We start from the raw sequence: 16,794 nt of genomic DNA on the forward strand, positions 1-16,794 counted from the left end.
AGAGTTGTCTAGTTCTATTATAAGAACAAGGGAAGTAGGCTAGTTACTGAATAATACACAGTTGATACAATTGCTTAACTCTGTTGACTAGTCTTAAATACAGAACATGTCACCACCTTCAACAATAGGGAATTTTTTGTGTGAAGTTTTATGTTGGCAATAGCTAAATCATCTTGTATTTTAGCAGTCAACTTTCTGCTGGCATTGCTCCAGCCTACTTTCTCATTTAAATTTTCAGCTATATATGTGAAATGGAGAACTAAGAGTTAAAACCCCCAAATTTTGCTTCAATTATGTAGATAATGAGATGTAACTAAACCAAAGTCATCAAACTTATTAAATGCTAACATTCAGGGTGCTTTAACACCATGGAACTTTTCTCATTTGATCCTCACTTCCCTATGATAAGACATTATGTTTAATGCTAGAAATGCAAATAAGGAGAAAAAATGCCTCCTGACTTAAAGAAGCTTATAAAATTCCTTCTCTTAAGAGTAGACAATATTAAAAAAAAAAAAATGGGAAGAGGGCAGGTCAAAAATGAAGATACCTGGAGTAGCAGTATGGTAGAGAAAGTGTGGGAGGAGTCAGGAAGGCAGCTTGGAAAAAGTAGATATGTAGATGGTCTGCATCTTCCTTCAAATGGAGGTTGTGGAGGAACCAGAGGACAGAGCCAAAGGGTCCTTCCAACATGAGGAATGAGCTTCCAGGGTAGAAAGGGTTCTGGGGTATAGTAGATAAATCCAGGCCAAATTATTTCACTCCAAGTAACTATTTTAGCCCCTGGGTTTGAAATCTTCATCAGAGATTCTTTAGATTATCTCTTGCACATCTCTTCAGTCCTACTTCTACCACCACTCTCATTACCTTATATAGCAATATCTTAGCAGACCTTGATTCATGGGCTGCCTATTGGATAAACTATCCTAGAAGGCACGGTCACTCATTAATCTTTCCTCATCTATCATATCAATTCTAAAGTCCTATTTGGCATTTATTGTCAAGCAATGAGCATTTATTAAGCACATTTGTGGCACACACCATGCTAAGTAATCAAAGATATAAAAATAGGCAAAAATAACCCCTCCCCTTATAGAGCTCACATTCTGATAAATAGACTAGGTCCATGGTATTCTCAGAAGGATTTTGCAACTGAAGGAACTAGGATAGACTGGCTGAAGATGGGGTCTGAGCAGAGCCAGGAAAACAAGGGAAATCGTAGAGATGAAGATGAGTATCATCTTAGGGGATGGGCAATGGAGTACATCCTATATGAGAAACTCATAAGCAGGTCAGTATAGTTGGATCACAGGGGAGTAGAAGCAAGTAAAATGCAAGGGGAGGAGGCAGCACTTATTAAGCACTTACTATATGCTATGCTCTTTACACATAATTTCATTTATTCTTTGCAACCCTGCACTTCAATTATTATTCCCAATTTATAGTTGAGGAAATTAAGGTACATGGATTAAGTGACTTACCCAGGATCACATAGTGGTAAGGATTTGGAGCTAGACTTGAGATCAGATCTTCTAGACTCTAGAGCCTGCTGCACCTCCTAAAGAGACTGGAAAGATACCAAGGTGCCAAATTGTGAAAAGCTTTAAACTAAAAGCTAGAGGATTTTCTCTTTGATCCTTTGGATAACAAGAAGCCACTGGAATAAGGAGGAAGATGAGTGACCCATAAGTCAATAATAAAGGAAAATCTTAAGCAACTGAATGGAAGATGTATTTGAGTGGGAAGAGAGATGAAGCAGTGAGAATAATTAGAAGGCTAATGCTTGTCCTTTGTTCCCAAAGAGGACCATGACATCAGGGAGGTAATGCCATGACATGCAAGTGAATTGGATTTAAGTGAGAGAAGGCTGTTTAAGGCCACCTGCCTCACTTTCCCATCCACAGCCATCTGGATCCAGTAGCCAGATATAGATCAGGACGACTAGAGATGGCTCCAGATAAAATAAGAAAATTTTGGCCTTTTTAAGCTAAGGTCTTCAACAGGTCTCAGTTTGACTGAGGTTGTGCCCATTCAATGATTAAGGCTAGGTAGAAAATAAGCAAAGAATCTCCTCTTTCACCTAGTCCAAAAAAAAAAATCTAAATAAATGAATGAATCTGAGAGTTTGATATAGGAACCCAAGGGAGATGATGGGAGTCTAAACTAGATTTGCTTGTCAATAGAAGAGGGAACATAAGAAAAATCTGTAAGTAGAGATCTGGTAACAAATTGGATATGCTAAGTGAGCAAGAGTAAAAATCCAAGTATGACACAGATTACAAGTTTGGATAGAAGAGGAAAGGGATATCTTTGAGAGTAATAGGGAAGATCAGGAAAGGGGTGAGAATTGTTTTCAACGTGTTGAATTTGAGATGCCTACCAGCTTGACAACTAATTTAAGATGCCCAAAAGCCACTGGTGATGCAGAATGTAACTCAGGAGAGAATCTAAGACTCCATAAATAGATCTGGGAATCCTCTACATAGAAATAATCATTGAAGTCAGAAAAATTAATAAGATCACCAAGTGGTAATAGAGGAGAGAGGAAGAAGAGAAAATACATACCCTTATCTCTAAATAGGTTATTCAGTCTTTTTTTTTTCAATAATTTCAGTAATGTCCAACTTGTGACTTCATTTGGGGTTTTTTTGGCAAAAGTACTGAAATGATTTGCCATGTCCTCCATTATATCCATATATTAATATCCCATGTTTATTACTGTCTCTGTGCTTTGGTTTCTCTCTATCCATCTTAGAAGGCTCAGTTCAAGACATCTTCTTAAGTTATCTTTCCTGAAATAACTCATTTAACTTCCCAATTCTTTCACCTTCAGCAAGTAAAGACTGTACATTGAAATTTAGTGCACTTCCATTAAAGTCCTCCTCCTATGAATACAACTTTGAATTCTTGAAGCCTTATTAATGGAAGATCCTACCAAGATGGAAGGGCTTCCGTTACTAATCATATATCTATCATCCAAAAACTGGGGTAGCTAAACTGAGAAGTGCTGCTCTTCCTTGTAAAGTTAGCATCAACATTTCAAAGATTGTTTATAATCTCTGAAATAATCTAATCTACAAGAGTGTGTGACTTGGATAAAGGACCCACATTGACAAAATAATGCAAAATAATACCCTCTTAAATTATTCACTTGTTTCATGTGTGTTTTGTATTACAAAGTAAAGGGGTCCCTATTTGAAGATACCTTAAGGGACCTTCTTGTATCTCATGGTACAATACCAAAATGAATATATAGAATCAGCATATTATCATACAGTGATACAAAATTTTGATAGTGAACCTTATCACCCTTAAACATTTTTGAGCAAGTACTCCAAATATGTGCATACTTAAAAATCATACTACATATATTTATATAGATATGGACATAGTATTATAGTAATAATTATGTACATTATAAAGTTTATATGAAAGTAGAAATTAAAATCTTATTTCATTTTTATAAGGAAGGTAGATGCTATCATTAGCCTCATTTTATAATTGAGAAAACTGAGGCAGATAGAAATGAAGTGATTTACTTAGTGCTACACAACTAGTGTTGTTAAGGCTGAATTTGAACTGAGACCTTCTAGACTCAAAACCAATACTTTATTCACTATGCTACTTAGTATCAATAGGGAGCCACTGGAGTTTATTAAGTCACAGAGTAACATTGGAAACTCATTTTGGCATTGGAGTGGAGGATAGATAAGAGTGAAGAAAGACATGAGACAGGAAAGTCAATTAAGAGATGCAATAGGACAGGTAAGAAGGGATGAGGACCTAAAATGAAACAGGATTATGGCTATATGAGTCAAGAGAAGTGAACAGAGGACAGATGTTTTAGAGATAGAAATGACATGATTTGGTATCTATAGATAGGGAAATAAGGTGAGGATTCAAGAATGACACTGGGCAACTGGAAGGATTGTGGTACCCTCAACTGTAAGAGGGAAGTTTGGAAGACAGATCTATTTGCAAGAAAAATATGCTCAACAAAGAAGAGCCCCATACATGCCTATTTATTTTGTGTAACTCATTCTGTCTCACCCAAAAGGAAAAAAGGAGAGATGAAACTCTTGTCCCTGAGTCATTATCCTGACTAGGAATTCACCATCCAAAGGGGAGATGAACCTCTTGTCCCTGAGTTATTATTTTAGATAGAGTTATTATCCTAGAAAGGATTTTGGCTGCAATCATGATGTTGTGAGACATTCTGGGAAAAGATGGATAACTTTCCCAGTGGCATTTGCAGCTACTGCTGTGAGTATGCCCTGGTAATGGTTAGAGTATAATGTCCCTGAAGGGCTGATTGGGAGGAATCTGAGAGTTTACACATACTAAAGAAAGTTCAGAATGTGGAAGTGTTGGGAAATAATGGTAGGTAAGGTTGGATTAGAGATAACTAGTATATTGGACTTTTCAAGAAGACTTATTTTGGAATCCTGTCTCTGACATTAGCTTTATGACCAGGGGCAAAATACTTAACTTTTCTGAGCTACAGAAGCTGAGGACAGGCTGTAGAAGGAAGAAAATGGGACAAAGAGAAGAAGGGGCCAGACCCTCAAAGAATCTTTTGGGCACTTGGATCCTTCATCTCTTGAAAAGTCAGAAGTATAATATGTCAAAGTATGTGAATCTCATGCACAAAATTGAAAGCATATAAATATTTTACTAAAATCATGTGAACTGGTTAAATAATCATGAGACAAAGGGGCAACTAGAAAACATAAAATGCCAAAGCAAATTTCAAGCTAGTCAGTTTGTGCTATCTTTTGTTTGTGTATGGCCTAATCATAGGGATTGCTTTCTGGAAATGTAACCTGATCATTTTGTCCTTTCAATAAAAATTACAGTATCGTCTTGTTTTCTATTTCTTCAATAAGAAAAAAAGCCCAATTCATCTTTTCAGATGCAAAAAAAGCAATTTGGACCTACATGTATTTCAACCCAGAAAACATGAAAACATAAAAAAGGACAGACACTTGTTAAAGTTCTATACTTGTACTGCCTTTCTTCACGTGATATCTTTTATTTATAAGAAAGAAAAAGAAAAAAATTACATTTGGCATTTTAACTAGAAAATCCAGGAGGATTAAGACAGATTTAAATGAAAGAGAAGCTTATGTAAATACAACCACCTTTGAATTGGAAATCAGAATAATTTTTTTTTTCCTGATCAGATACAGAAAGTCCTGTTGAGAAAAAGATTCTTCTCCAAATGCTCAAGTGAGCATTTGCAATGAAAGCTCAACCAACACAGTTGGAGAGCAGGGCCGGGAAAGGCAGAGATGAAGCTTCATTTCCTAGGAGGAAAGTACATATCTGTACTTAATAGCCAGAGTAGAGACCTGCAACTTAGACAGAAATGGATTTCATTGTGTTTCTGTAAAAACAGTCAATGCAGTTGAATACAGCACAATAATTTGTGACTAAGAATTTAATCGTCCAGATGTTACTTCTGGGGTTTTTCTCCTGAATCTCTTAATTGCAATCATCAAATGGCACTGTTTATCTGGCATCTTCATCCCTTAAATGCTAATCTTCATCCATGCTGGCTTTAGTTTATATCATTCTCCTTGTCCTTTAGTATTTGGAGTATTGCAGTCTTTTTTTTTTTTTTTTTATGCTAACATTGATCTTGAGAGAAGGGAAGAGGGAAATCATTTGGTTTGGAATTTATTTAAAATGACATGCTGCAGGTAAATGATCTATTGCCGCCTTGCTTTCACTAAGCTTTCACTTAATAAAGCAGTTAAAAAAATGTAATTTTACAAAATGACTAATGAAAATAATCTATGTGATATAGTAGGATTTATAGGTAATGAATAAAATTTGTTGTTACCATCTGAAAGTAGGATACTAAAGCAAAGATATAAAATTCAGTTTATATAAAATTCCCTGACATCTCCCAATTCTTTTTTTTTCTTTTTTGGTATCATCCATACCATATGTCCACCATCTCCTTTCCTCCACTCTGTACACTTATATCTACTTCCTATCTCCAAATATACACACAACAATCAGGTTTCTTTCTTTCTTTCTTTCTTTCTTTCTTTCTTTCTTTCTTTCTTTCTTTCTTTCTTTCTTCCTTCCTTCCTTTGTTCCTTTCTTCCTTTCTTTCTATCTAGGGTACTAGTTTCCAAAGAATTTTGATCATGCAACTGGAGGCACAATAGATAAAACACTGGGCCTGGAATCAGGAAAACCTGAGTTCAAATCTGCCCTCAATAGGTAACTCACTTAATTTCTGTTTGCCTCCACTTCTTCAACTGTAAAATGAGATTAAAAATAGTTCCTACATCATAGGATAGGGACAACTAGGTGGCACAATGGATAAAGTACTTGCCTTGGAGCCGGGAGCTGAGTGCAAATTGGGTCTCAAACATTTACTAGCTATGTGACTCTGGACAAATCACTTAACCCTGTTTGCCTCAATTCCTCGTTTGTAAAATGAGCTAGAAAAGGAAATGGCAAACCACTCCAATATCTTTGCCAAGAAAACCCTAAATGGGGTCACAAAGAGTCAGCCATGATTGAAAAAGAAGACTGAACAATAAAAACCACAAACCTCATAGGATTATTGTGAGGATAAAATGAAATTTTTATAAAATGTGCTTAATGCGGTCTGACACATAGCATATGGCATATAAGTGTTTATTCCTTTCCTAATATTAAAATTTTCTAAGCATATACCCCAAAGTGTGTATATACACACATATACATATACATACATACATATACATATATATATACACATATATAAACATGTACATATATTTGTGTATATACACACATATATATGTATACACCCCCCATATTTGCTTATTTATAAATTATACATGTTATATATATATGTGTAGCATGAATATACTATTATTACTTAACATAATTATCTACTTCATAAAATATGCAAAATGGACATTTAAAAGTTTTATATAGAGATAGTATAAGGTTTGATCCTAATAGCAATAAGGGTTCATTGACACTTGCTGAATAGGGGAATAACATGGTTAGATTGGCAGTTTAAGAAAATCACTTTGGAACTGCATAGATGAATTGAGTCAGGGAGACCATTCAGAGGTAATTGTAATAGTCCCAGCAAAGAATGATAAAGGTATGAATTATAGTGATAGTTATGTAACTATAAAGAAGTAGACAGAGAATTTTGGGAAGATGTTAATGTAGAAGAACCCATACCCCCAGAAGTAAATCAGCAAAACTCTAAAAATTCACTAGAAGGAAAAATGATGAAGAAAATTAAAAAAAAATTCTCTGTAAACTCTTTCCTCTAGTCCAGAATGGCATAAAAAGACTACTAGAATCTTGAGGAGGAAAGAAGAAAGATAAGCTAGAATGGGTAGAAGATAAAGTCCAGAACATCTCAGGTCCATAGCTGAAAAGAAAGCAGATTCACTGAGCTGGTAAAATCAAATTAGATTAGTGCCCAGTACAGGCCAGCTAAGGATTTTCATCCAAGCATTATCTAGGCATCCCCATCTTGTTGTAGAATCTAGATATCCTAGGATTAACCCAGCATCCAGACATATTAAATCTGAACCACAGCAGAGAACAGGTCAAAGAATTTCTACCAAATATAGACCTATCCTTAGTCACTGAATTTAGCATCAATTAAGTCTGCCATCTAGGGCTTACCCACATCATTCAGAAAGACAAGAGTTTTGTTTGATCCAAGCACAAGGAGAACTAGAGACATGAGTGAATAAAAAAAAAAAATAAAAATAAACAAACAAAAAAAATCCATCAAAAAACCCCACATAACACAATGAATAAATGCCTTCAATTAAGAATACAAGGGGTATGCCCTGAAGAAGAAAGTAATTCCAATAACAATACCAAAAGGGCCTCAAAGAAAATATACTGGTATAAAGTACTGTCTAGCTCCCTGCAAGGTCTCAGGATCAGTCAGAGTCAGGATAAATCAAAGTCCTTAGTTTTAAGGGGGAGAAGTGAAGGAGGCAAGTAAGCTGACACGTGGCTTGCAAAAAGATGTATCCTGGATTCTGGAGTCCAGAGTCTCCAGCCTCTCTCTTCCTCCTCCTGCCTCCAAGTGACTCTGACTTCTCTCCCTCCACCTTGCCTACAATTATTTCACCAACAAATATTCAGCAAGCATCAATGGTGAGGAGAGCCATCATCTAAATATTTGCTAATAAAGCTATTATCTCACATTGAATAGGTAGCCTTAAGTGTTCTCTTGTCTGATTCAGAGTTTCAGCCCTCTACATACTGGCTATAAGAATTTCAAGAGGACATATAACAAATGAAAATAGAGATACAAAATGGAATAAATAAGAATATATTGTCTGGAAAGCATGAATAATATCTTAGAATAAATGGTGGTAAGTCTTAACTTTCTTAGGATTTCTTACTTTCTAAGGATTAAAAAGTCCAAACAAAAAACAATGCTGCCTTGAGGCGACAACACAAAAAATATTAAAAAATCAAAATACTGAAGGAAAAAAGAATAAATTTTATGGTGTACATTATCAAGATAAGTTTCCTTTAAAACAAGTCAAGAAGAAATAATCCAAGAATCGTCAGACTATCTGAAAATCACAAAGAAAAAAGAAACCCTCAGCCAAAAATCTAATAGCATACTTCAAGAAAGCATCATTGTGCAGATTCTTAGAACCACAGAGAAAGTTTTAAAATATGATGAAAAAATTTCTAAAAACCCAAAATAAAAAATTCCAAAGATATTATATCCCACAACCAGAACTTTCAAATCAAAGGGGGAAAAATATTGCAAGCAGTCATAAAGAAAGAGTTTAAGTACTAAGGAGCTAGTGTCAGATTCACATAGTACTTGGCAGCTAAAATTTTTAAGAAATGGAGAGCTTCACATTTGCAAAAAGGTTTGTGGCAGCCCTTTTTGTAGTGGCAAGAAATTGGAAACTGAATGGATGCCCCTCAATTGGAGAATGGCTGAATAATGGCATATGACATATGAATGTTATGGAATATTATTGTTCTATAAGAAATGATAAACAAGATGATTTCAGAGAGGTTTAGAGAGACTTACATGAATGTTGCTAAGTGAAATGAGCAGAATCAGGAGATCATTACACACAACAACAACAAGATTATACAATGATCAATTCTGATGGATGTGGCTCTTTTTAAAAATGAAGAGATCAACAAATCAATTACAATTATTCAGTGATGAAGAGAGCCAGCTACACCCAGAGAGAGGACTGTGGGAACTGAGTGTGAACCACAACATAGCATTTTCACTCTTTTTATTGTTGTTTGCTTGCATTTTATTTTGCTTCTTTTTTTTCTTGTGCGGAATGATAATTGTCTAAATATGTATACATATATTGGATTTAACATATGCTTTTACTATGTTTAACATATATTGAACTACTTACCATCTAGGGAAGGGTGTGAGGAAAGAAGGGAAAAATTGGAACACAAAGTTTTGTAAGGGCTAATGTTGAAGAATTGTCCACACATATGTTTTGAAAAAATAAAAAGTTTTAATAAAAAATAAAAAAAAGAAATGGGGACCTTGATATTCCAAGTGACAAAAAATAAAGCACATGCAAGGATAGATAGAGGAGGGCAGCAGCAGTCTAAAGTAAAAAAAAATAAACTCCAAGGATAGAGAATGGGGGGGGGTGTGAAAGAAAACAAAAAAGAAAACAAAAATTCAAAGGAAAGAAAGATTAAAACTCATTGAGACAAAGAGAGGAGAAAATAAGAGAGCAATATAATAGGATATATTTAATTAATAATAATATTGTGAAAGGGGAAAGGATAAGAAACTGGTTTAGAAAGAAGAATATAGCAATATAAGAAATACACTTAAAACAAATATTTGTGTACAATTAAGTACAAAGTTAGAGACTAGGGCAGAATCTATTATGTTTTAAGTGCACTAAAGTATTTGAAGAAAATTTAAAATTAACTAGAGAATTAAAAATTTACTGGAGAAATAACAATCCTAAAAATTTGACTAAAGAGAAATCTCATAAAAAACAATAGAAAATTTCATCAAAACAGTAGCAAACATAATTTCAGTCAAGGCTGTAATGAAACTAGATAAAGAAGAAATAAAAGCAGGAAAGCTACTGCTTTTTTTTTCTTTTTTAGAATTTACTTGAAGCATAATAGATTCTCATTTTTAAATATAGGAATATTTATGTTTTGACAATATGATATACATAAAACATTTAAACACTTAAGGGAAAAGAATAAAATTATGAGGCATAAGAAAATAAAACTATAATGGGGGGACTCCAATGTAACCCTGTCAGATTTAAACAAATATACAAAGTGATAAGCAAGAAAGAAAGGTCCTTAATAGAACTTAAGAAAAATTATAGATTGTAGATCTATGGCAATTAGTGAATGAGAACAGGAATGATTTTGTCTATTTCTCAACCATGCATGACACCTTCACAAAAATGAGCATGTATTGTGGCATAAAAACTTTATAAGTGGAGAAAAACAAAATACTAAATACATCCTTTACTAGCTGTGATGCAATAAAATTATTTTTCAATAAGATATTTGAAGTTAATTTAAGTTTATTGATAATTAAAGTTAATTTAAAATTAACTATAGAAATATCAATTGGTCAAAGAGAAAAATTATGAAAAACAATAGGAAATTTCATTAAAGAAAATGACAAGAATGAGATGACATACCAAAATCTATGAAAAGTCCTTAAATGAAAATGTATACAAGCAAATAACACTTTCCTCTACAAAAGAAAGAACAAATCAGTAGTAGGTCATACTACTCAAAAACTGAAAATCAATAAATCAAAATAAGCACCAAATTGAATTCTGGCAATGTAATACAAGATGAACAAAACTGAAAACAAACAAAAATAATAATAATAAATAAAACTAGATTTTTAAAAAGTAATAAACAAACAGCTAATCTGATTTAAAAAGAAAGGAACACTTAATTGTTCATATCAAAAAAAAATACACAACAATTGAAAAGGAATTAAACTATAAGAAATTATTCTGCTCAATTATATTTAAAAACAAAACAAAACCCTGATAACTTAGATGAAACAAATGGCTCTTTTGACAGTCTAGTAAAACCTATCTACAGACTTTTTAACAATGTAATGTTCCTAAATATATAAAATAAAAAACAAGAATAACATAAAATCAACTACATTGAAATATAGTTATCAAAATATTAAAAAAAAAAAAAACACAACAATTTGCAGACTCCATGTTAAGAATCCTTGGATTAAATGACTTAGAAATAGAAAAAAAAAAAAAAAGAAGACAGCTGTCTTCAAATATTTGAAAGGCTGACATGTTGAAGGATCAACTCCTTGTTCTGTTTTGCTCCAGAAGGAACAATGGGTTAAAATTACAAGGAGGCAAATTTAGGTTTGATCTCAGGAAAAAAATTCCTAACAATTAAAATTGTCAGCTGGATTTAGCAACTTCAGGAGTTAATAGATTCCTCCTCACTAGAGGTCTTTGAATAGATGATGGATTACCATTTGTTGGGTATATTTTGATGTGGCTGGGAGGTGAGGATGGAGTGGATCAGAGAGATCCCTTCCAACTCTGAAATATATATTTTTTTTTATTCTGAAAGTTAGCTAGAGCAATAGATAGAGCACTGGGCCCAAGGTCAAAAAGATGGGTTCAAATTCAGCCTCGGAATCTTATTATTCTTATTACTAGGGATGTGATCCTGGACAAGCAATTTAATCTTTATCTCAATTTTCTCAACTACAAAAAATGGGAATAAAGTAACACCCACTCTCTAATAAAAGAGATAGTTAAAAGATGTAACTAGACAATGAGTACTTATGAAACATAATATGTTTATAATATGTTAAAAATATGTAATTTCATTTGGTCAGCTGTAGGCGACATTGATATGTGATGCTAAGTTTAAGTGTTAAATATAATCCATGTGTTTGGGCTACTGTATCCAATTTGTGTTATCTGCTGCATACACCTTAAGTGTGAATATTATGGATGGAGACTTACCTAAGTGCCAGGTGACTACACTTGTGCTATGTTTTTATTTTGTGCCCATTAATGAATGTCATATGCCCACAGATGAATTTTTTCACTGGGGGAAATTTTATTTATATTAAAGGATATAGTGGCATTTTTGTTCACTGGGGGGCAAAACTCTAGACTACATTTCCCAGAATGTTATTAATGTCACCGAGAGAGGACTCTAGTTAATGAGTAATTTATAAGGTGGAAGATTTTTAAAATAAGGGTGCTTAGTGTTTCCTTGAGGAAACAAACCTAACAACTAAGAAAATACAGAAAAGGAAAAACAGAACTATGTTAGGATTGGACAATGATGACTTCAGAAATAAAATGAGACAATGGAAAAGAAACTTTAAGATACAAATAGTATTTGGACCTAACTTCTTGTGATGAGACCAGGGAGCTATAAAGAAAAGGTGTCCTTCTCATAATGCTAGAAACTCAGAGGGGTAAAAGGGGAATTATAATTCCCCTGAAGTCTTAGGAGACTGACAAGTAATTATATATGTAATGGGAATTGGCCATTCAGAGCCCTTAGTAGCAAGTGCAGACTCAGCTGTTATAACTTTCATGTTGACTTCAGTGTCTACACAGGCACTCTATGAGTGGCAACTTACTTTATACCTTTTGATTGGCAACTGAGCTGGAAATGGGAACACAAACAAAAACTCCTACAAGGGCCATTCAGCCCCTTTTCCTACCCCAGTAATAAACAAGAAGAATAAACTTCTATGCCCTCTCCTTCATAAGCCCTCCCTCACCAATAACTGCCATGAAATTGAATATATTTGGCCTTGATAGAAGCTTGATAGAAGCTTCCTGCTTCTAGCTACTAGTCTTCCGACCAGAGCTGACAAGTGACATGATTACAGGCCTCTGTTTTTTGTTTTCTTTGAGTTTTCTCTAGGTTCTAGTTCTAATATTGGAGAAGTGAACTTCAAAAAGATGTTTACTCTTAAACATCTTAAATATGTTTAACAAGCTTAAAGAGCTTATTCTTAAGCTCTTGAAATCTGGGAGCTGAGATTTGCTGGAGGATGAGCATCAATTAATTAATCAATAAATAATTATTTCAATTCCTCTGAGTTTCCAGCATCACAGGAGAGATACAGTTTCTTCCTACTTCATTGGTCCACTAGTCCTTACCTACTATCTCCTAGGAGCTATGTTAAACACAAGGAATAAAAAAAGGAGACAAAGAGAGTCACCTCTCTGATGACAGCAGCCTTGAAGAGTGTTGACCCAGCTTTGTGACAACAACTCATCTAGTATTTTTGTTATATACTTGAAATGAATATGGTGGGGCTAATATTTGTTGCCTTTGTTTTAAGTATGAGCTCACTCTTCCCAAGAACTGAGGTGATAGGTGGAAGAGTGTGATCCCTCCAGTTTAGGGAAGTAATTTGCTATTTCTGTTCTTCCTTTAATTTCATAGAGAATATCATTTTGTAAAACTTAATTGATATACATTGGTTAAATAATATTAAAGGTGACAGTTCTTAAAGGAGAATTATCTGTGACTAGCATTAAACATGGAGGAACAATGAGGAGTCCTCCAACAATCAAACTAATTATATACATGTATATAGGTATGTATATATGCATAATGTTTCATATATATAATTTATTAGTACATATTAAGGCTAAAACTATTTTGAAAGTCCATGTTTAAGGTCAATACTTATTTCACTCACATTGTAACCTATCAAATAAAGCCTTTAAAGAAATGCCTTTACTTTCTATCATTTCAATTAACAAAGACTACTCTCTTTCATGCCTTGATACTTTAAAGATTTAGTAGTATTTAACCTTTTATGAAGAAAAAGGTAAAATGGATGTTAGAGGTCTTACCTTCTAGTGACAAACCATTTTGTGGTTTTTGGACAATTCCGAGAGGGGATAAAAAGTAAGATATTCCTAACCATATGTCACAAAATGCTGAAAGTCGCCCAAATCATGAAAATGGAGAGAGTACACTAGAATGATAACTTGGCCAATATCATTACAAAGACAATCCAAGACTTCAGGGAATACCCCTAGAATTTTGAGGGTAAAACCATGAATGCTATAGGAATCCAATTTATCAGTGGGACCAAGAACTGGGAATGGGATTGTTAGAGCTTGCATGGACTATATATATGTGTGTGAAAAAAAATTCTATTATATGGCTGCAAATAATGTTTTAGTGCACAGCCAATTGGCTCAATGGATAGAATCTCTAGCCAGGAATCAGGAAGACTAATTTTCTGTAGTTCATATGCGGCCTCACTAACTGTGTGATCCTGGGCAAATCACTTCACCCTGTTTGCCTCAGTTTCTCATTTATAAAATGAGCTGGAGAAGGAAATGGTGTTTCATTAAAAGTCAGACTGAAATTATTGTCAGAAGTCTAAATGAACCCATAAGATTTGGACATCTTTATCAAATTAGAATAATCTGTTATTTTCTCAATTTTTAAAACTTCTAGTAAATAAGCTATAATGAATCCTGACAAAATATAGTGATGTGCTGGAAAATAAAACTGTTAAGAAATTATAGAAATTCTCAAATGGAGAAGGAATATTGCAACTTGTAAATCCTATTTCATTATGCCATGCTAAGTATGTTCCAGCTAGAGGCTGAAAGTTTGGTTAATTTCAACATTAATCATGATCAGTATTAACATACATAGAATATTTGGGTTTGCAATGAAAGATAAATTCCAATTCCAGAAAAATAAGTATTTCAATGAGTTAGGGTTAAGAAAAAGATATATTTAGTTTGTGGTCAGGAAAAATTCTCTTTTTTTTCAACTAAAGCTATGATTCATTTTTATAAGATAATATATGTCAGGATCAAGTGAGGAGTTCCCTAGGGCTTATGGGTGAGACCATAGACATCTTGGGAACACAAGTGAAGAAAATCCTGTAGCCCTTTGGCTTGTTGCCCTTAGGGTCCAGAATACCAATCTTCATCTATGTGATCTCTTGTTGGATCTATATCTTCAGTTAAATTTCCTTTATTTCCACAGTGTCGAATGGTAGCACTTCCACAATCTCTATCACCACTGTCTGGCAGAAGACTAAGTAATGTGCTCCCTCTTAGTCAAACCTGAGTGAGATCTAGGAATAAATTTATTTTGTATCCACCTAGTTGTGAAAATATGTGAAATTTTTTTCTTCCATTATAATAACTCTTCAACTCTTATCCAGGCATTAACTTTACCAATAAAACAAATCTATTGTCATCCCATAGTGGAGATAATGTCATTCACTTTAGTCCTTAATTATCCATTTTACAGATTCTGTGGAAAGGATAACCTTTTCTCCTTAGTAGAACTATTCCAGTCATTATCCATTTATCCTACTTGATACTGGTTTTATATTTACTTTCTGAGTGGATTATCCATTTGAAGTTTTTAATTACAACTGTTGCAATCAGCAGAAGTGACTTTTCACCGAGCTTTAGGGATTGCAGAACTGCTTGCAAAAGTAAAGGGGAAGGGTGACATGTAGCCACATGATCTTTAAATGCTTATTCAATGGATTTTACTTCCTTGTGTACGTTGTGGGTAGGGAAAGTTCATCTGTTCCCTGAAGTAAGCAAAGAATAGGCATAAATACTTTGGTCAAAAATGTCTCCTCCTTTTCTACATATTAGGGATTCACTTGGATTAAAGAACCTCTCTAAGGTACAACCATCCCTCTCATTAAGGAAAATTAAAAAACTATGGGTCATTTACTTCTTATATTCATTACTTTAATCAGATCAACCCTTAGATGATATATTTGCAGTGAGTCTGAGCTGGGGGGGCGGGAAGAAGATAGAAGGAATTTTGAATGTGACCAAAAAAATTTTTTTTCACAAACAAAATCATGTAATCAAAAATAAAAGGAAAGCTGAAAACTGGAGGTGAGAGGGGAAGAGGCAGATTTTACAAGTATCTTTGATAAAGGCATCATATCTCAAATATATACTGAGTCAAATTTATAAAAAGTATAAGTCATTCCCAACTGATAAGTGTTCAAAGCATATGAAAAGGAAGTTTTCAAACAAAGAAATTAAAGCTGCCTGTAGTCATATGAAAAAATACTCTATATCACTATTGATTAGAGAAATGCAAATGAACAACTCTGAGACATCATTTCACAATTATCAGATTGATTATTATGACAAAAGGGGAAAATGTTGAAGGTGATGTGGGAAAACTGGGACACTATGTTGGTGAATCTGTGAGTTGATCCAAACATTCTGGAGAGCGATTTGGAACTATGCCCAAAGAACAATAAAACTGTCTATATCCCTTGATCCAGCAATGTCACTACTGGGTCTGTATCTCAAAAAAAATTTCCCCTACCCCCAAAAGGTGGAAAAGGACCTATTTGTACAAAAATATTTATAACTGCACTTTTATGATGGCTAAGAATTGAAAATCAAAAAGATGCTCATCAATTAGGGGATGGATAAACAAACTGTGGCATATGATCATGATGCATGATTGTGCTATAAGAAATGACAAGTAAGATAAATTCAGAAAAACTTGGAAAGACTTACATGGGTTGATGCAAAGTAAATAGAACTAGGAGACTATTGTACACCCTAAAAGAAATATTGTTCGATGAAGAATTGTGAATGACTTAATTATTCTCAGTAATACAAAGAGACTAATGATGAAACATACTATGGACTTCTTGAGGAAAAAATGATATTGTTTGAATAAAGATTGAAATTTGCTATTTTTCATTTTCTTTCTTGGATTCTTTTTCTTTTATTCAAGTTTTCAAAATGATTCATATGGAAA

Source organism: Antechinus flavipes, chromosome 2 (assembly GCF_016432865.1).
Source record: "Antechinus flavipes isolate AdamAnt ecotype Samford, QLD, Australia chromosome 2, AdamAnt_v2, whole genome shotgun sequence".
Taxonomy (NCBI): Eukaryota; Metazoa; Chordata; class Mammalia; order Dasyuromorphia; family Dasyuridae; genus Antechinus; species Antechinus flavipes.